The sequence below is a fragment of the Triticum aestivum genome, chromosome 2D (assembly GCF_018294505.1).
Source record: "Triticum aestivum cultivar Chinese Spring chromosome 2D, IWGSC CS RefSeq v2.1, whole genome shotgun sequence".
NCBI lineage: Eukaryota > Viridiplantae > Streptophyta > Magnoliopsida > Poales > Poaceae > Triticum > Triticum aestivum.
The window spans coordinates 604,576,576-604,598,944 of NC_057799.1; the positions used below are offsets into that span (position 1 = coordinate 604,576,576).

The following is a 22,369-nucleotide window of genomic DNA, read 5'->3' on the forward strand; positions in this document are numbered from 1 at the left end:
TCTAGAAGAGTCAACTTGTATTCTTGCAAGCTTTTGCAATTCACTGCCAGGAAGACAAGAACTAGATGTTTTAATTGTAAAAATATACTTAACCACTTTGTTTATGTTCACATAGTTCTACATGACCGATCAGTAGTATAGGGACTATAGACATGGTTATAGTTATGCCATCCAAACTAATAATAGTAACTGCAACTCTTCACTTCAACATGTAATGTAAGTAAAACAATCATCTTGGAATTTCAGATGATTGGATGAACTCTTTCTCCAAGTTGTACATAGTTCCTTCACTAGCTTTGCTTCCCATGTACGTTTTACAGCATTCTGGGTCACTCTTGTGATTTGAGAACTGAGGTGGAACCTCTAGTTCTGCACATCTTCAAGTGTTGTGTCAACTTGCCTCAATGTAGGCCTTTCTCCACCTTCCAAACTTAAGCATGCTTCCGCGATTCTACCCACCACCTTAGCATCTTCAGCTCCTCCTTCCTCAACAATTTGTGTATCTAGAATATCTAACAATCGGTTGTCTCTTATAACTGACACAAAATGTGCTAGGTTTGTTCCTTGTGACAAATAAGAAGAAAAAACTGGGGTCAGCCTTGTCAGTAGCTCTGTTAGGATGACCACCTAAGCTGTAAACATCGTTTTTCTCCGTGAGCCGACTAGCGTAGTAGTATTCACGATCAAGGTAACTATAGGTTCCTTGGACAGCTGTAAGTATTCCTGTCTCGTCAATTGCAATTGACCTTGAAGCTCCGAAATGTGATACTTCTGATGTTAAGGTATTCAGTAAGTAGTATATTTGCACAATTGATATCTCTATGGTATACTATATGGAAGCAGCAGAGTGTAGATATGCAATGGCCCTTGCTGTTTCCAGTGCAATCCTCAACCTATCTTTCCATGACAAAGGGTTCTCACTTTGGGCTTGAAGATGAAAAGAGAGAGTTACATTTGATATGAACTCATAAACAAGTAGAGGAACTTCTGTCTCAAGGCAACAACCAAAGAGATTCACCACATTCCTATGATCTGTCTGTGAAAATATGACAACCTCATTGATGAACTGGTTGATTTCCCTTTGGGCGACAATTTTACCCTTCTTGGTTGCTTGCTCCAGCTCTTCCAAGCTGAAAATTCTCATCCGTTTGGCCATATCTTTGTTTGAAGTGATTAGTTGTGTTAGAAGCAACCCATGGTTTTTCTTGAATAATTTTTGTCTCAACTTCTTGACTCTTTGTTGCTTAATTTTATTGCTAATCTTGGCAACACCCAGAAGTGAAGAGAGCAACCCAAAACCAGCACTAATCACAATTACGGTAATCACTCCTGCGGAGAACGAAAATAAAGGATCAACTATAGAGTATATGCCACATGCATTTCAAATATCTGAACTGAAAGTTTAAACCTATTCAGCCAAAGGTTGTCTTGTAGTTAAACCTGGAGAAAAGTATACTTTTCGTCCCTCAACTTCTAGCCAAGTCTAGATTTGGTCACTCAACTATAAAACCGGATAACTTGCACCCCCAACTCTTTAAACCGGACAAGTTTCACTACCAGAATAACTGGCGATGCCGACGGCCGAACCTATGCCAACGGCCCCCGTCGGCATAGATTGGCCTATCCCGACGGCCCAGCCTAAGCCATCGGCATAGAAAAGCCGTCGGCGTATATCCATCTATGCCGACGGCCCCCGTCAGCAAAGCTCAGCCGTCGGCATCGCGAGAAATATGCCTACGGCGGCCGTCGACATAGAGGAGCCCGTCGGCATAGAACGTGGGCCCGGCTACCCGGGCGGAAACGGCCTTTTGACGGCGTCAGTCTACGCCGACGGGCTAACGACGGCCGTCGGCATAGCCCCCACGTCATCGATCCGCGTCGCCCGCCACATCATCGATCCGCGTCGCTCGCCGGTCCGTGGGGTGGCAACTCTATGCCGACGGCCTGGCCGTCGGCATATGCCTGGCCCATGGATGTTGCCACATCATCGATCCCCGCCCTTTGCCACGTCATCGATCTGTGGCCGTGTGCGCAAGTATGCCGACGGCCTTGCCGTCGGCATACCTCTATTTTTTTATTATTTTTTTATTTTTTATTTATATTATTTACTTTTTCCTTTTTTTCACAACATAAATGTGTCTTATCTAACAAAAAAAACATACCCCGATGGTATATCGATTGCCCCCCTCACGGACGTTGCTGCTGCCGTGCCCCACAGCGACGCCGGTGAGGGGGGGCACACCCCGGAGCTGCGTGCCGGGTGCCTGCGCCAGCCACCACGCTTCCACAACCGTAGGAGGGCCCAAAGCAACACCTAGCGGCATTGCTACCCCCCAGGTACATCGTCCCGTCTAACCGGGCCCTCAAACATGCGGGGCGGTGTGGTGCCATGTCTGAAGAGGCGGGACGGGGGCCCTGGGGGGATAGCAATACCACCGGAGCGTCGCACCGGGCCCTCATACATGCGGGGTGGTGTGGTGCCATGTCCAAAGAGGCGGCGCGCATCTCCGGGGTGTGCCCCCCCTCACGGACGGTGGCGCCGCCGACACCTGGAGGGGGGAAACGGACGCGTCGGGTCTACACGGAGGGGATCTTGCTGTGGGTCTGGCCCGGATGGTTCTCCAAAGTGTTCCTATGGGCTGACCTAACACAACCGGGTGGAGAGTTCCACTGGTAAAAGCCCGTCCGTGTAAAGTCAAAGGGCTAGATCTCGTGGTCTAACGCTACATGGTTAGGCGGGACGGGGCCCCTAGGGGTAGCAATGCCACCGGAGCGTCGCACCGGGCCCTCATACATGCAGGGTGGTGTCGTGGCATGTCCGAAGAGGCGGCACGCGTCTCCGGGGTGTGGCCCCCCTCACGGACGGCGCCGCCGCCGGCACCTGGAAGGGTGAAACAGACGCGTAGGGTCTCCACGGAGGGGATCTTGCTATGGGTATGGCCCGGATGTTGCTCCAAAGTGTTCCTATGGGCTGACCTAACACAACCGGGGGGAGAGATCCACTGGTCAAAGCCCGTCCGTGTAAAGTCAAAGGGCTAGATCTCGTGGTCTAACGCTACAGGGTTAGGTGGGACGGGGGCCCCGGGGGTAGCAATGCCACCGGAGCGTCGCACCGGGCCCTCATACATGCGGGGTGGTGTGGTGGCATGTCCGAAGAGGCAGCACGCGTCTCCGGGGTGTGGCCCCCCTCACGGACGGCGCCGCCGCCGGCACCTGGAGGGGTGAAACGGACGCGTCGGGTCTACACGGAGGGGATCTTGCTGTGGGTTTGGCCCGGATGTTGCTCCAAAGTGTTCCTATGGGCTGACCTAACACAACCGGGGGGAGAGTTCCACTGGAGCCCATCCGTGTAAAGTCAAAGGGCTAGATCTCGTGGTCTAACGCTACAGGGTTAGGCGGGACGGGGGCCCTGGGGGTAGCAATGCCACCGGAGCGTCGCACCGGGCCCTCATACATGTGGGGTGGTGTGGTGGCATGTCCGAAGAGGCGGCACGCGTCTCCGGGCTGTGGCCCCCCTCACGGACGGCGCCGCCGCCGGCACCTGGAGGGGTGAAACAGACGCGTCGGGTTTACACGGAGGGGATCTTGCCGTGGGTTTGGCCCGGATGTTGCTCCAAAGTGTTCCTATGGGCTGACCTAACACAACCTGGGGGAGAGTTCCACTGGTCAAAGCCTGTCTGTGTAAAGTCAAATGGCTAGATCTCGTGGTCTAACGCTACAGGGTTAGGCGGGACGGGGGCCCTGGGGGTAGCAATGCCACCGAAGCGTCGCACCGGGCCCTCATACATGCGGGGTGGTGTGGTGGCATGTCCGAAGAGGCGGCACGCGTCTCCAGCGTGTGGCCCCCCTCACGGACGGCATTGCTACCCCCCCGCCCACAGGTACCCCGTCCTGTCTAACCCTGACATAGACGACCGCCGGGTCTAGCCCTTTGACTTTCGCCGGACGGGGTTTGACCGGTGGACCTTTTCACCTGGTTGTCATAGCCCAGCCCATAGCTACACCCCCAACACCGTCCCGGCCCAACCCACCCCAAGATTCCCTCCGTGTCGGCCCGACTTGGTCGTTTCACCCCTCTTTGGACATGCCACCACAACACCCCGCATGTATGAGGTCCCGGTGCGACGCTCCGGTGGCATTGCTACCCCCCAAGGGCCCCCGTCCCGCCTAACCCTGTAGCGTTTGACCACGGGATCTAGCCCTTTGACTTTGCACGGACGGGCTTTGACCAGTGGACCTCTCCACCCAGTTGTGTTAGGTCAGCCCATAGGAACACTTTGGAGCAACATCCGGGCCAGGCCCACAGCAAGATCCCCTTCGTGTAGACCTGACGCGTCCGTTTCCCCCCTCTAGGTGCCGGCGGCGGCGCCGTCCGTGAGGGGGGGCACACCCCGGAGACGCGTGCCGCCTCTTCGGACATGCCACCACAACACCCCGCATGTATGAGGTCCCGGTGCAATGCTCCAGTGGCATTGCTACCCCCCCAGGGCCCCCGTCCCGCCTAACCCTGTAGCGTTTGACCACGTGATCTAGCCCTTTGACTTTGCACGGACGGGCTTTCACCAGTGGAACTCTCCACCCGGTCGTGTTAGGTCAGCCCATAGGAACACTTTGGAGCAACATCCGGGCAAAAGCCACAGTAAGATCCCCTCCGTGTAGACCCGACGCGTCCGTTTCCCCCCTCCAGGTGCCGCCACCGGCGCCGTCCGTGAGAGGGGGCACACCCCGGAGACGTGTGCCGCCTCTTCGGACATGCCAGCACACTGTACGGCATGTATGAGGTCCCTGTGCGAAGCTCCAGTGGCATTGCTACCCCCTACAGCCCCCGTACCGCCTAACCCCCCAGGGTCCCGGTGTCACGGGCGTCGCACCGGGTACCGGGTCCCATACAGACGGTAAACTAAGAATCTAAAAATGTAATAATTGAATTGATTAAAAACTCCGGTATTCATCATTGAAAACGTACTATCACTGTGAAACCTTTAGTGCCCGGGCACCGGGCCGGCTGCCTGGGCACTGAAAGTTTCATAGTAATTGTCCGTTTTCTTCATATAAGTCTAATGAATACCAGAGCTTATAACGTATGGATTAGTGAACTATTTAAACAGGTCAAATTGCTTTTCCCTCGGCGAGGTGGGACTATTTTTTCAAAAAAAAGTAGTTGCCATCTATGCCTACGGCATAGCCGTCGGCATAGGCCTCCTATCTATGCCGACGGCCTGGCCGTCGGCATAGAGCCACCCTTATCCACTCGATGGCCCTCTCGCTGTCAGGTGGGACCACTCCTATGCCGACGGCATGGCCGTCGGCATAGATCCACCCTTATCCACTCGGGCCACGCCGTGGCCACTCGTTCAACTGCCCCTCCTCAACCACTCCTCCTACTTTGACCCACGCCGCGCCGCCGCCCGACCCCGACCCCCACCCGCGCCGCCGCCGCCACCGGATCCCGACCCGCCGCGCCGCCGTCCAACCCCCTCCACCCGCCGCCGCCGTCCGCCCCAGCCCCCCTCCACCCGCCGCCCCGGCCGCCCCCCTCCACCCGCCCCCCTCCACCCGCCGCCCCATCCGCCGCCTCCACCCGCCGCCGCCCTCCATCGCTGCCGCCGTCCGCCCCCCTCCACCCAAGCCCCGGCCGCCCCTCCACCCACCGCCCCGTCCACCTCCTGCTGCTGCTGGTGAGCTGGCCGCGGCCGTGGCTCCGGCGCCCTCCCGGCCCTCCTCTGCTGCTGGTGAGCACCAGGGAGGCCTCGGCCGCTCACGCTCCACCGCCCGTCGCCGGCCCCTCAGACACCACCTCCGCCACCACGTCCCCCGCCGCTCCCCTACTGCCCCCTCGGTGAGCTCCCCCGCCACCCTGCCGCTCCCCCCGCTGCTGCCTTGCTCCCCTGCCGCTACTGCCTTGCTCCCCTGCCGCTATTGTGTTGCTAGATGAATGGATGGATAGATAGTTAGATAAATAAAAAAATTGTATGTCTTTTGTTCTTCTTGCTACTGTTTTTAGGTGAATGGATGTATGGATTATTTTTTGTTAGATGGATGCATGGATCTTGTTAGAATCATAGATGGTGGATGGATGGAATGTCGGTGAATTTTTTTAGAAACTTTGTTTGTCATAAATTTAATGTTAGGTCATGTTGATAAATGGATGTTGGTCAAGTTAATGATATATGAATGGATGGATGGATGTTGGACAAAATTTTGACACTTGACTGAGATGTGATGATCTTGCTATTTTTTTATACTCATAATGATCTTGATAAAATAATTGAAGACAAAATTTTGAAACTTACTAAGATGTGATGATCTTGCTAAAAAAAAGATAGTCATGATGATCTTGCTAAAAGAATAGAAGACAAAAGTTTGACACTTGACTGAGATGTGATGATCTAAGTTGTTCTTTCGGTGGATTTTGCAGGCTTTGTGGTGTCACATTTCACCGGAGTGGTCGTTGTCCGACGCGTTGGTACCTGAGCATCCCTCTGCTGTTCGACTACTTCCTCTACAGCAGAGGGTGAGCTACAAATCCATCACCTCCTTTTGCATGTGACTAGATTTCATTCTCAAGTCAACTGGCGTAACCTAGGCGTCTCCCGTCCGAAACGGTTGCATCGATAAATATGCATTCAATTGCATATTTATCACCGCAGCTCTTTCGGATTGTCCAGCATTTTCCACGGACAGCCCGAGGATGTGTAGATTGGGTATGTTCTCCATGTTCTACCCTGTTCCGAGACAGGATTTCGGCGGCGCCTCCCCATTGTTCTCCGGAGCACATTCTCTCGGCTATTTGCCGAGACGTGTATCTGGAGAACAGCGGGGAGGTGCTGCCGCAATTTTGTCTCGGAACGGGGTAGAATGGAGAACGTACTCAATCGTCTATGCCGGAGCCGATCTCTTCATCGCGGCTACCCAAGCTACACAAGTATATTATCTGCCTTACCCATGCTAGAAAGAGTACCTAAAGGGTTGGGAAGTTGTGTTCAAGGTGTTGCCACATGGTAAGCTACCGAACCCAAATGAAGACGATTACTACAACATTAACCCCATGACATACGAGGGAGTGTTCTATCAAGAGCAACCTGATGATGATGATGTGGTTAGAAACGATGATGCTAGACCATTGGGTGATGATGATGTGGATCCAAACGACGACGATGCACGGAATGATGGTGAGACCATTGTCAATGAAAATGACATACTTATGCTAGAAAAGTTAAACGAAGACGCTGACGACGAGGAAGAGCCTCCACCTCCGTCAGACAACGAAGATGATATGATTGATAGTGATGATGAGACGGACCGAGAAAGAGGTTACAACAGTGATGATTCATATGGTTTCTAGCAGATGTACGTTTCAAGTCTTTTTTTCTATAGTTTAGGAATATGCCTTTTTATGCATTTTTATTAATGTGTTTATTATCATGCCTTTTCCTTCATTTCATTAATTTACTAATTGCTTATTTTCTTTTCAATGCAGGTTCGTGGAACATGGGCAAGGGGAAGGCCGACGGCGTGGGTTTCCTACGCAAGGTCATCGGCCTGCCTAGTCGGAGTGGTCGAGCACGTAATCCTCCCCCCGGCTACTTGATGATGACTCCTCACGGGGAGGTCGAGGGAGAGGTGCCCCTAGAGGAGGAGGGGGCGGGGGGAGAGCCCCTAGAGGGCGAGGTGGTGGGGGGAGAGCCACTACAGGGGGTCGCGGCCAGAAAGAGCGCACCCTCACCGACTTAGGGGTGTTGTCTTCGAGGCCCTCCTCTAGTGAGGTACCCTCCTCTGGCGAGGAGGAGGAGGAGGACGAGGCAGGCAAGGAGGAGGAGGTTCGGGATGGGGCCGAGGAGGAGGTGGAGGAGGAGGACGAGGAGGAGGTTGGGGAGGAGGAGGCAGGCGAGGAGGAGGGTGGTGGCAGGGATGATGGTGGTGGCGGGGAGGGGGTTGACAACAAGGGGTGGCTGCATGGTAACGCAAAGCTACCAAAGCAGGTTCCTGCTACTGAGGAGCAAAAGTGGCTCATTGAGCCCACGGGGAAAGAGTAAGTGCCACTTTATAATAATTTCATTATTTTGCTTGTCACATGCTCATTCCGGTTGTTATTTATTTTGCTTGTCACATGCTAATAGTTCATTCTTTTGCAGCAACTGGATATATTCTAAAGGGGTCCGTATTCCCAACGGCCTCATCACCGTCTTGCTGAAGTTACACTGGCCGGGGTTGTACTGTCCGGATCCAGTCAGGCACCCGGACCATCGGGTCTTGGCCACGAGCTGGGAGCACTGGGAAGCGGCCCTCCACGCGGACCATGGGACCCATGCCAAGGCCGTGATCACCACTTTCTGGGTGAGTTCTCTTCAGAAGCACAAGTCCATTCTAGTTTCATGAATGATTTAACTCATGGCTTCTTCCATTCTTGTTTCATGCATGATTGTAGAAATTCTATCGAGTTCTTCCGGAGCACAGGGCCAGAGCGGACCAGATCGTGCTGCGCCAATGCAAGAAGAAGGCCCGCTAGATGCAGTACGAGGTGCGCTATGTGGCCATCTCGACATACCATCACGACTAACTTGGTGTGAAGATGACCAAGGAAGACGCGCGGAGGATGGGCATTACCTTGGAGAGGGACGAGTTCTTGAAGGTAAGTATAAAAGATTTTTCATTATGCTTTCATTATGCTTTCATTACCTTGTGGTACATTTCACCATTTCGTGTTGACATGCCATTATGCTTTCATTATGTAGGTGTTACCAAATTGGTGTTATGGAAAAGACGAGTCCTGGGCGGCATTGGTGGATCTTTGGTGTGATGAGGCTGGAGCCTGGGCGGCTATGAGAGTCAAAAACAAGGCTAACCGAGGGAAGGAGGGAGTACATGCTTAGGGAAACCGAAACCACTATCTCCACAAGGCAGTTAATGTATGACTAACCCCGTTAAACATTCTTCTTCTATTTACCATCACTTTCTTATGTATGACTAACCTCTGTTTGGTGGTGCAGGAGGAGAAACTGAAGCGGCCGCTCTCACACATGCAGGCGTGGGAGATCGCCCATACGCGGAAGGACCCCAAGCCTGGCGAGCCCAAGTACTACGGCAAGAAGACCGCGCATAGGAAGAAGGCCTACTTCGATGGGTATCTGCAGTTACATCCTGACACACCTGACCCCATTGCGGCGGATCTGGACGAAAGGGTGGTGGTGGGCATGGGGCCGAAGGAGCACGGTCGGGAGGCGGTTCTCGATGCTGTGATCACTCCTACTATCTCCTACACACAGCTCCGGCGGATCGACCAGACCCTGAGCCAGCGCACGAGCACGCCCATGAGCAGTGCACCGTCACAGTTCCTCTTTCAGGAGCAACAAACTATAAGTATTTTCCCTTTTATCTTCATTGCTCACTTTATTTTCCGCATTTAGTAGTTTTATGAGTTTCATCATGTCATACTGTAGGCCTACATGGAGTACACACGCTAGGAGACCATGGCGTGGCACGACCGCCTTCATGCATACCATCAGCAGAGGGATCGCCAGATGCAGCACGCTTTTCAGGAAATGGCGGCCGGCAGGTGTCCTCAATGGCCATCAGCAGAGGGTCCTCCAGCACAACCAACGTTGCTGACCTTTGAGGAGTTTGTGGCACAGGACGCTGGCCCCTCGCCGGTTAGTTCATCCCCAATCTATTCACTCAAAGCATATCATGCCTTTCAACACAGTCATATATCCCATTAATATGTCTTTTCAACATCCAGGGAACCGCTGGATCAACCGTTGGCGGTGGTCTTCGCAGCACTCCCAAGTCACGGAGCCCGACCACTCCGATCCATGGAGGCGGAGGCGGAGGTGGAGGCGGTCTTGGCGGTACCGCTGCCAATAGGAGTGATGACCTGGGCTTCGGCGGTCTTGGCGGTGACGACCTCCGCGGTGCTCGACGTCCTGGCGCTTAAGCCTTTGGGTCACATTGTGGCGGTTCTCGATGCTAGGATACTTATATGCTTGTGATGTTTCTTATCTTATTGTTGTTTGTGAGATTCTTATATGCTTGGTGGTGATGATACTTATATGTTTATGCTTTGTGATGCTTCTTATGATGTGTGATGATGAATTTGTTGTGTGATGCTGCTCCTTATTGTTACGTGATGCTGCTTCTTATATATGCTGTGTATATTCAAATGAATTGAGCTGAAAAGAAACAGAAAAAAGGAAAAAAATCTGGACAGAAACTATGCCGACGGCCTGGCCGTCGGCATAGGCCTGGCGTGAGCTCCCAGTGGCCGACACGTGGCAGGTCTATGCCGACGGCTAGACGGCCTAGCCGTCGGCAGACCTGCCCCAGGAGCGCCAAGTTTCTGACACGTGGTAGGTCTATGCCGATGGCCTAGCTGTCGGCATAGTTTTAAACTATGCCGACGGCTAGGCCGTCGGCATAGACCTGCCCCAGGAGCGCCCAGTTTCTCACACATGGCATGTCTATGCCGACGCCTAGCCGACGGCTAGGCCGTCGGCATAGACCTGCCCCAAGAACGCCCAGTTTCTGACACATGGCATAGTTTCAAACTAAGCCGACGGCTAGGCCGTCGGCATAGACCTGCCCCAAGAGCAACGGTTTCTCGCCACGTGGCGAGAAGCCATTGGTCAACACTTGACGGCGGCCGCCGTTAGGCGATGACGTTGCCGATGGCCAGGGCCGTCGGCATAGATGTACGGCCACCGTCGGGATAGGGGCTATGCCGACGGTCATCCTGGCTACGCCGACGGATATGTTGCCGATGTCCCTATGCCGACGGGGGCCGTCGGCATAGACCTGTCCCGACGGCTAGTCAGGGCTGGCCGTCGGCATAGGGTGCGATTCCGGTAGTGTTTTGTCCATAGAGCGGTATCCACGCTGAATCAACGTGGTTTTGACCAGTACAAAGTGAAACGTGGCCAAGGTTTTAGAGGTACAAAGAGAAGAAAACACTTGCAGCGCTCATGGTGTTGTGCGTGCCGCTCGCATGGGCCATGCTGCTGTCCAGGATAACACCCATCAGGATCCCCTCCGGCACCCCCGGCTTCTCGTACACGCATCGGCACGGCCAATTGTGCCGAGGACTGTTCACCACGGCAAGCTTGGGCAACGCACGGATGCGGTGGCGACGATCAGCAGGGCCAAATATGTCTCGGCACGGCAAGCCTGGCCAAGGCGCGGGTGGGTCTCGACGAGCAATTTTGGTAACAGGGCAGGGCAGACGACAGTGGTGCGGCAGCTCGAGTGGTGGCCGACAGCGGCCATGGGAGCGGGCGGGCGTTGAGGCTGCCTTGTTCGAGGAGCTCGTAGACAAGGATGCGCTGACGCGGTCGGGTCCGGCGACGTAGTAGCCGAGTAGGGCCATGACTTGCTGGCTGGGTTCCCGACGCAGAGACCGCGCGGAGTAGTCTGAGCTTCTCGTCCTTGCTGTACAAGACTACAAGTATGACTGTATGAGTGCAGCGTCGATGTGACCGGCAAGTGGCCGAGCTGCTTGAGCAACCCGGAGGACGCCACGGCTGCCAGCTCTGCCGCCGCTGCCACTACGCTCGGTGTTGCAATCAGCTCGCCATGGCTGTCGGGTGGAGCGAGCGCAAGCGCGAGAGCTGAGGGAAAGAGCACTTGGAGCGGGCGAGTGTATGCTGTCAGATGCGCACGTGGTCTTGAGCGCGTCGCCGGTCACCGCCATGAGCTCCCGCGCCAGCGACATGCAGACTTTACTGCCGTCGTCCTCGCGCTGGTGAGCCCGGCACGGTACAAACGTGTTCGTGTCGCCAGAGCACGATCTCGGTGTCAACGTCCGCGGCGTGGGTAGTGCGCTGGGGGACGCGAGCCGTAGCAGCCTTACGGAGGTCGCCAAGGACCAGAGCCACCTCGCCGGAGGCTTCCACGCCCATGTCCTCCTCCTGCTGCAACACGCACGCCAACTGCTCGACAAAATGCCTAGCCGAGTTAGAACATGAAGGAAGAACAAGATCCGCTAGGGATTGCCACGTGGACACAGACCCAGTCAAAACCATGCCACATAATCGTGAAACCGCTTGTAATCGGGAGAGGGACTTAGCTTGTCCGGTTTCAGGAGTTGGGGGTGCTAGTTGTCCGGTTTCGTAGTTGAGGGACCAAATGTAGACTTCATCAAGAGTTGAGAGATGAAAAGTATACTTTTCTCTTAAACCTGTAAAAAATGAAACCGAGGATTGATATATCCATTGACATATTGAACAAAAAACTAAAATTTTGAAATGACTCACCATGCCATGCATGATAATGGTTTTCTTGCTGTGTTTAACTATTTACCATAGAAATCATATATGAAGTATTTTGTTCCAGTTCAATGGTCACATTGTTAGAATTAATGGGCTAGGCCCATAGCAATTTCTGAAATCTCAAAGCCCATGTGCAAAATGGCAAGTGGTGGTGCTAAGTTTAGTCCCACCTTGGAAGTTGAAGAAGAGTTGGACCTCTTTATATAGTGGGTTCTCTCCACCACTCTAAGTGGTGTGTGAGAAGAGAAAGGGAAAACCACACGCGCGCGCTCGCTCGCCTCGCCTCGCCTGGCCGGGCCGGGCCGGGCCGGGCCGGGCCGTGGCGAGGCGAGGCGAGGCGGCGCGTACATGCGACATGCGCGTGAATGGTCCGCCGAAATCCGGTCCGTCTCCTTGCAGGAGCGCAGCTTCCTTTTGACATTTTATTTTTATGTCTTGGCAGACAAGTTTTTGATTTCTTGTCCGGTAAGTATACGAATTAGAAACCGAGTCGGTTTGGGATTGTGGTCACGACACAATACCGCCTCTGGTCCTAATATATATACAGCTACCGGCTGCGGCCAGAGACACGCCGGAAAAACACCTAGGGTTTTGCCTCATCTCACAACTTGCGCCGCCATCGTAGTCTACTCCATCCCAAACGCCGGCGTGCATCGGCGCGTGGGAGAGCAGGTCTCCGGAACCGTTCGGCTTTGCGATCCTGCACCGGGAGAGGACGAATTAGGTTTTTGGGAAGCGCTGTGCGCGACTGCTCAAATTCGTCATCACGGGTCGTCTTCCGTCCAAGTCGGGCGGTGCTACTCATCGTCGTATTCATCGCCGTCAGCAGCAGATCGTCGCCAACATTGTCATCAACACTGTCGCACCCATAATAGCTAACGATCAGTACGTCCAACATCCTCTGTTCATGTCTGTTTCTACAGCTATTGTTACGTGTTTGCTGCTGTTATGCATGTCTTGCTGTTCTTCTAGTTTGCTAGATTATTGCATGCTAGTATCTCTTCTAGTCATGAATTATTTACTGGAATTAATCATGAACTTGCCTAATATTCCAACAATCCAAAAACCTAATTATAGGCAATTTCCTGAGTTAACTATGGCCGGATTCGCTGATGCATTGAGGCCGGATAAGTTTACCGGTGTGCACTTTAAGAGGTGGCAGGTGAAGACCACGCTCTGGCTTACTGCTCTGAAAGTTTTCCACGCTAGTGTTGGTGTTCCAGAGGGAATGACCGACGAAGATCGGAGAAAATTCCAGGAAGCCAATACTATGTTTGTGGGATGCATTCTGAGTGTTCTTGCTGACCGTCTGTGTGATGTGTACATGCACAAAAACGACGGAAAAATTCTGTGGGATGCACTGAATGCAAAATTTGGTGCAACAGATGCAGGCAGTGAACTGTACATCATGGAGAGTTTTCATGACTACAAGATGGTGAATAACCGTTCTGTGGTTGAACAAGCTCATGAGATACAATGCATTGTGAAGGAACTTGAACTCCTTAAATGTGTTCTACCCGACAAATTCGTGGCTGGGTGCATGATTGCAAAGTTGCCTCCTTCATGGAGGAATTTTGCCACATTCTGAAGCATAAGAGACAGCAGATATCAGTTGAAAATCTGATTGCATCTCTTGATGTTGAAGAAAAAGCTCGGGCTAAAGATACCACTGAAAAAGGAGGTGAGGTTCAGCATACTGCTAACATGGTGCAGAGGTACCCACAGAACAAGAACAAAGGGAAGAACAAACCTGTTTTCAACAAGCCTACCAAGACTACTACCTTCAAGAAGAAGAAGTTCAACAAGGCTGAGCTAGAGTGCTATGCCTGTGGGAAGCCTGGACACTTTTCCAAGGAATGCCCTGAACGTGCAGACCGCAGAGGGAAAACAAGCTCCAAGACTGTCAACATGGTGACCGCTAGCAATACTGATGGGTATGGTAATTTACCTATTGTGCTTTCAGTATTTCAATCATCTTCGTGGTGGATTGATTCGGGTGCTAACGTTCATGTGTGTGCTGACATCTCCCTGTTTACTTCTTATCAGGTCGCAAGGGATTCTTCCGTCCTAATGGGGAATGGGTCACATGCTTCTGTTCGTGGCATTGGCACGGTGGATCTGAAGTTTACTTCGGGAAAGATCGTGCAACTAAGGAACGTGCAGCATGTCCCTACTATGAACAAGAATCTAGTTAGCGGCTCCCTTCTATGTCGAGATGGATTTAAGGTAGTTTTAGAGTCCAATAAAGTAATCGTGTCAAGATTTGGACAATTTATAGGAAAAGGCTATGAGTGCGGAGGCTTGTTCCGCTTTTCTCTTTCAGATTTTTGCAATAAGTCAATAAACCAAATTTGTGCTAATGTTAATGATGATGCAAGTATTTGGCACTCTCGTTTATGTCATATTAATTTTGGTTTAATGTCTCGGCTATCCAGCATGAGTTTAATTCCGAACTTCACAGTTGCCAAAGGTTCTAAGTGCCATAGTTGTGTGCAATCTAAGCAACCTCGAAAGCCTCATAAGGCTGCCGAGGAGAGAAACTTGGCACCTCTAGAACTCATACATTCTGATCTTTGTGAGATGAATGGTGTGTTGACAAAAGGTGGAAAGAGATATTTCATGACTTTGATTGATGATGCGACTAGATTTTGCTATGTTTATTTGTTGCAAACTAAAGATGAAGCATTAGACTACTTTAAAATCTATAAAGCTGAAGTTGAAAATCAACTAGAGAGAAAGATCAAGCGTCTTAGGTCCGATCATGGTGGAGAGTATTTTCCAAAAGTTTTTGATGAATTTTGTGAGGAACATGGTATTATTCATGAGAGGACGCCTCCCTATTCACCTCAATCAAATGGAGTGGCCGAGAGGAAAAACCGCACATTGACTGACTTGGTGAATGCCATGTTAGACACTGCTGGTTTATCTAAGGCATGGTGGGGGGAGGCTCTATTGACTTCATGTCATGTCCTGAATAGAGTTCCCAACAATAATAAAGAGAAAACCCCTTATGAGGAGTGGGTTGGGAGAAAACCATCACTTTCTTATTTGCGCACTTGGGGATGTTTGGCAAAGGTCAATATTCCTATTCCTAAGAAACGCAAACTTGGACCAAAGACAGTGGATTGTGTCTTTCTAGGGTATGCTCAACGGAGCATTGCTTATAGGTTTTTAGTGGTAAAATCTGAAGTACCTGATATGCATGTTGATACTATAATGGAATCTCGTGATGCAACATTTTTTGAGAACATATTTCCTATGAAAGATATGCATAGCATTGCTAGATTTTCTTCTGAGATAATTCCTGAATCTAGTACAACTGATGAATATTTCGAACAATCACATGAGGAAGTCCTTGAGAAGGATAACAATGAAGTTCCTAGAAGGAACAAGAGACAAAGGATTGCAAAATCCTTTGGTGATGATTTCATTGTATACCTTGTGGATGACACACCCAAGACGATTGCAGAAGCATATGCATCTCCGGATGTAGATGATTGGAAAGAAGCTGTTCATAATGAGATGGACTCAATTCTTTCTAATGGAACTTGGGAACTAACTGATAGACCATATGGTTGTAAACCTGTGGGCTGTAAGTGGGTGTTCAAAAAGAAGCTAAAGCCTGATGGTACTATTGATAAGTACAAGGCGCGGCTAGTGGCCAAGGGCTACACTCAGAAAGAAGGCGAAGATTACTTTGACACCTATTCACCCGTTGCTAGAATGACCACCATTCGAGTGTTACTTTCCTTGGCTGCCTCTTATGGTCTTATCATTCATCAAATGGATGTAAAGACAGCTTTTCTCAATGGAGAGTTGGAAGAGGAGATCTATATGGATCAGCCTGACGGGTTTGTGGTAAAGGGTGAAGAGAGAAAGGTGTGCAAGTTGTTAAAATCTTTGTATGGTCTGAAACAGGCACCTAAGCAATGGCATGAGAAGTTTGAAAGAACTCTGACTTCTGCAGGATTTGTCATTAACGAGGCTGATAGGTGTGTTTACTATCGCCATGGTGGGGGCAATAGTGTCATATTATGTTTGTATGTGGACGACATACTGATCTTTGGTACAAACATTAATGCAATTAATGAGGTCAAGTCTTTTCTATCAAAAAGTTTTGACATGAAAGATCTGGGAGAAGCCGATGTAATTCTAAACATCAAACTTATTAAGGATGAGAGTGGGATTACATTAACGCAATCTCACTATGTTGAGAAGGTCTTGAACCGATTCGGTTTTATGGATAGCAAGCCTTCTCCAACACCTTATGATCCCAGCGTGACACTCAGAAAGAACAAGAAAGAAACGAGAGATCAATTAAGATACTCTCAAATTGTCGGTTCACTCATGTACTTAGCTAGCGCTACAAGACCAGATATCTCTTTTGCTGTGAGCAAACTGAGTAGGTTCATGTCCAACTCCGGTGATGATCATTGGCATGCACTAGAAAGGGTCTTGCGCTATCTGAGAGGTACTATGAGTTACGGAATTACTTATTCAGGGCATCCTGCTGTGCTAGAAGGATATAGTGATTCAAATTGGATCTCCGATGTTGATGTACTTTACGCAACAAGTGGGTATGTATTTACTCATGGTGGTGGCGCAGTGTCATGGAGGTCTTGCAAGCAAACCATATTGACGAGGTCAACTATGGAAGCAGAATTAACTGCTTTGGACACAGCTACTGTTGAGGCAGAATGGATGCGTGAGCTCTTGATGGACTTGCCGGTTGTTGAAAAACCTGTACCGGCTATTCTTATGAATTGTGATAACCAAACGTTTATCGCTAAAGTGAACAATTCTAAAGATAATGCAAAGTCATCAAGACACGTGAAAAGACATTTGAAGTCTGTCAGGAAGTTGAGAAACTCCGGAGTAATAACTGTTACGTATATACAAACAGACAAAAACCTGGCAGATCCCTTTACAAAGGGACTATCACGAAATGTGATAGATATTGCATCGAGGGAGATGGGTATGAGACCCATAGATGTTACACCATAGTAGTAACCCAACCTTTGTGATCGGAGATCCCGTGAATTAGAATCTGGGAAGAACAAGCTATTGGTTAACTGAGGAGAGTAATAACTTATGATCGTCTCCAAGTGAAGATGCAAAACTCTCAGAGCTGTAAGGCTCAGATCTGTAAGGCAGGTTGGCAACATGCCTTAATGTGTTTCTATTGGCTATAATTAGCAAAGATGCTGTCCTACAGAGCAGTCTTGAAAGAACACACCTATATGAGTTCTGACTGTAAACGTCGCAGTCTATGAGATTTGGGTGATCTCTAGTAAGCTCACGAAGAGACCAGGGAGTATGACGTATAAGCTCCAAACCGCGTGGTAGCCTACTGGCGGTCAGGTACTGGTTATGACTTTGAGTGAAACCTGTTCACACAAAACTAGCAATTCAAGGCATAGTCCATTGTCAAGTTGTGAATGGATGTAGCTTAAAGTTCTAGGCAGAAGTTCAACTTAACAGTCTCTGCTGAAACACTGGTATATTAAACAAGTGGTGAGAGAAGGCAAATCTCTAAATGGGTATTTGAGATCTGGTGGGGGATTGTTAGAATTAATGGGCTAGGCCCATAGCAATTTCTGAAATCTCAAAGCCCATGTGTAAAATGGCAAGTGGTGGTGCTAAGTTTAGTCCCACCTTGAAAGTTGAAGAAGAGTTGGACCTCTTTATATAGTGGGTTCTCTCCACCACTCTAAGTGGTGTGTGAGAAGAGAAAGGGAAAACCACACGCGCGCGCTCGCTCGCCTCGCCGGGCCGGGCCGTGGCGTGGCGAGGCGAGGCGAGGCGAGGCGGCGCGTACATGCGACATGCGCGTGAATGGTCCGCCGAAATCCGGTCCGTCTCCTTGCAGGAGCGCAGCTTCCTTTTGCCGTTTTATTTTTATGTCTTGGCAGACAAGTTTTTGATTTCTTGTCCGGTAAGTATACGAATTAGAAACCGAGTCGGTTTGGGATTATGATCGCGACACAATACCGTCTCTGGTCCTAATATATATACAGCTACCGGCTGCGGCCAGAGACACACCGGAAAAACACCTAGGGTTTTGCCTCATCTCACAACTTGCGCCGCCATCGTAGTCTACTCCATCCCAAACGCCGGCGTGCATCGGCGCGTGGGAGAGCAGGTCTCCGGAACCGTTCGTCTTTGCGATCCTGCACCGGGAGAGGACGAATTAGGTTTTTGAGAAGCGCTGTGCGCGACTGCTCAAATTCGTCATCACGGGTCGTCTTCCGTCCAAGTCGGGCGGTGCTAGTCATCGTCGTATTCATCGCCGTCAGCAGCAGATCGTCGCCAACATCGTCATCAACACTGTCGCACCCATAATAGCTAACGATCAGTACGTCCAACATCCTCTGTTCATGTCTGTTTCTACAGCTATTGTTACGTGTTTGCTGCTGTTATGCATGTCTTGCTGTTCTTCTAGTTTGCTAGATTATTGCATGCTAGTATCTCTTCTAGTCATGAATTATTTACTGAAATTAATCATGAACTTGCCTAATATTCCAACACACATGGTATCTAGTTTCCTAAGCACCCAACATTCTCTATTATTTTTCTTCTTCTTTTCTTTTGTCTTTCATTTCTGAGTAGTCAGATGTTGATGCTTTCAGTATTAGGATAGGGAAAGATGAAAATTGCATAGTACTGTACCTGGGAGGCTGCCGATACTTTTCTTTGTTTTGTATATCTTTAATTAAAGTGAGTGGCTTTTGTTTGTAGTACTGTACCTAGGAGGCTGTCGATACTTTTCTTTGTTGAGCATCGGTATGTTCCTGGAATATTTATGCAGGTTACGTGGTGACATGGATAAACATCTAGGGACTGGAACTCGTTGATATCTGAAAGGGGAAAGAAAATACAGTTGGGAAGCATAGAGATTTCATAAATGAAATACACAAATAGGCTTGTTTGCTATGCTCGGAGTGCAATTATAGCCTCAAAACGTCAAACCAAGAAACCGTCAGTGATGTAAAGATTTCCCTAATGTCCTTGGGAACAGTTGTCCCATGCCACCATCTTCTGCCATAATTTAGACCACAATGTTTAAGCTTGAGCGTCTACAATAAAACTCAGACCCGACATACAACGGGAACAATGTCTTTGTCATCCCTAATATCTGAGCAAGTATAATAAGGTACAGTCAGCAGGTTGTATGGATTAAAATATTGTATGTTTGCTTAGTTGGATAAGAGAGAAGAGGAGAGAGAAGAGAAGCGAGTTGTACATTAATAGCCAGCTGCAGCACGTGCTCCAAGAAAACAATGTGAGAGTGTAAGATGGGCCATCTATCAACGGAGTAGTACTACTTAGTAACTAGCTACTATACATGTTGGCTATTACGTTGGCTATAGATGATGTGACAACCTCATATAGCTGATCGTTGGCTATACTATTAGAGCATGGTTAATAATATAGTCAACTGTCGACTATAAGAGGTTGCCATGTCTATTGAATTCATGCACCGACCAACTCATCCAAAAGTCCAAACTGATGGAGGGAGGTGGGCAATATATTTCAACGCTCCCCCTCACGTCTAGACTAGTTTAGTCCTTAGACGTGGGATCGATGTAGGCCGCAGAATCGTTTTATTTAATACTGCGTTGGCAGGGTTTTGAACTCAAGACCTCTTGGCTCTGATACCATATTGAATTCATGCACCGACCAACTCATCCAAAAGTTCGAATTGATGAAGGGAGGTGGGCAGTATATTTCAACAATGTCATCTAGAGCCAAGCTTAAAGCCGGAATATACAATAGTAAGCTTTAAGTGTGTACTACTTTATTAATAGTTGGTTCACCTTATATCCTCACGAAGTGTTTTGGGTCTCGTGTTGCAGCTGGCTACTAACCAAGAGCCCGATTCTCTTCTCTCTCCTCTTCTCTCTCCTTCAATTAAGCAAAAATATAATATTCTATTCGTTATAGCCTGCTTATCTCACCTTATTGTACTTGCTCTTAACCATGCTCTCAGAGCGTAGTAGTTGAGTCTAGTACAGTATTATTTTTTATTTGAGGCTAATAGCTAGCAGCCTCCTCAGATTCTTACTGGCCGAGCGCCCTCCTCAAGTAGTCGAGTTCAAAGTCCACCCCAAAATTCCATGCAAGGAACCTCGAAACGACTACCAATAAACCGTAGTGACTAAAGTTGCAGGGCGGAATAATTGTCACGTGAAAGAGATTTTTGAGCAGGATTGCGTGTTATGTAGGGAAGATGGAATTTCTTAGGAAAGATATTCTTGGCCCTTTCTAGAACACACAATAATTTTTGCAATTCCAAATTACTAAGGTGATTTAATTGCCTCATTTTCCCAGTTTGACATAGCAGACCACATTTACCACATGGTGACTAAACTGATTAATGTGATCTTCTTGTGTTACAAGGGCACTTAATGGCGGAAATAAAATTTTACTTTATAGATTATTCTTTTCTATTAATAGTTTAATATACATGTTCTAATTTAACCCCCACCAAAATAAACGCCGTGAATCCTTCCCTTTTCTCTCGGAGGAGATTCTAGGATTGATTTGCCTTCTAAAGGTTATCATTACCTTGAGATTTACTTACCATCAGAGCCCAAACTCACGAGTTTTATACTCACACAAATATGGATATTAGATACAACAAGAACTGTCAAGCCACCGGATGGAAAATAGGGGGAGATCAATGGTATAGCAGTGATACCTTGGCATCCGTGACCCATGTAAGGATTGCCTTCGTATCCATCCAAGCAACTGCACCTTATTGCGTATCCATTAACATAGGTAACGACGCTGTTCAAACTTACGCATCTCCAGCGAGAGATGGCAGGATCATAGAACACCACATCATGGTCGCGATCTTGTACCAGCCACCAAATTAATACGGTGGGTACGGTGCTTAGACTTCCCTGATGGTCAGCATCGAAGGTGTTATTAAGCATCACCCCCACATTCCCGTTGAACCACTCGCGATCGACTATGAACGCGGCCACCGTCTCCGATGACGCTCGGTAAACGACCTCCGTATCGTCTAAAACCTTGAACATCACCTGGTACTCGTCCTTCTTATCGATCAAATCCTTGAAAATCGTCCGGAGCCACACCCACGAACCGTTGGAGTTGATGAGAGATGGCGTCCGTGTGCCATTTCTCATAGAGCCGGGCCGCGCGATAGGGCCAGACCGCGCAGCGACCACGATCTTGCTCTGGACATGCACAGTGCCATCCACTAGGGAGATGGCATCCACTTGAAATATGTACATCCATGGTTCCCGTCAAAACGAGTTCTCGCAAACTTTTGAACTTCGGTTTACGAACAAGATGTTTAACTGTAGAAACTGTAACTGAATTACTTTTATTTACTTTCACATGGTTCTACATGATCCATTAGCATAGGAAAATACATACATAGTTATAATTCGGGGTTCATAATTGACATATGGTTTGTAGTATAGCACCCAAACTAATAATAGTAACTGCAACACTTAACCGTGTAGGTAGAATCATCTTGGAATTTTAGATGACTGGATAAATTCCTTTTCCAAGCTGTACAATCTAGTTCCTTCGCCACATTTGCTTCCTTTGTATGACTGATCATTTATAGCATTCTGGTCCACTCTTGTAATCTGAGAATTGAGATGGACCCTTGAGCTCTGCACATCTTCAAGTGTTGTCTCCACTTGCCTCATTGTAGGCCTTTCTTCGCCTCTTAAATTTAAGCATGTTTCCGCGAGTCTTGCAACTACCTCGGCATCTTCAGCCCCTCCCTCCTCAACAATTTGTGTATCGACAATATCGAAGAATCGACTATCTCTTATAAGTGACACAAAATGTGATGCTAAGCATGTGACTTCTGAGGAATGAGAAGAAAAAACTGATGTCACCCTTGTCAGTAACTCTGCTAGGATGACACCGAAGCTGTAAACATCGCTTTTCTCCGTGAACCGACTAGTGTAGTAATATTTAGGATCAAGGTAACCATAGGTTCCTTGGACAGCTGTTAGTATTCCAGTCTCATCAATTGCAATTGACCTTGAAGCTCCAAAATCTGATACTTTTGATGTTAAGGTATCAGTAAGCAGTATATTTGCGCACTTGATATCTCTATGGTA

At 49.2% G+C, this 22,369-nt stretch overlaps 1 pseudogene; it reads right to left on the minus strand.

The window, feature by feature from the left end:
* Positions 1 to 229: 229 nt before the first annotated feature.
* Positions 230 to 21,520, minus strand: LOC123056030 (putative wall-associated receptor kinase-like 11; annotated as a pseudogene).
* Positions 21,521 to 22,369: the final 849 nt, after the last annotated feature.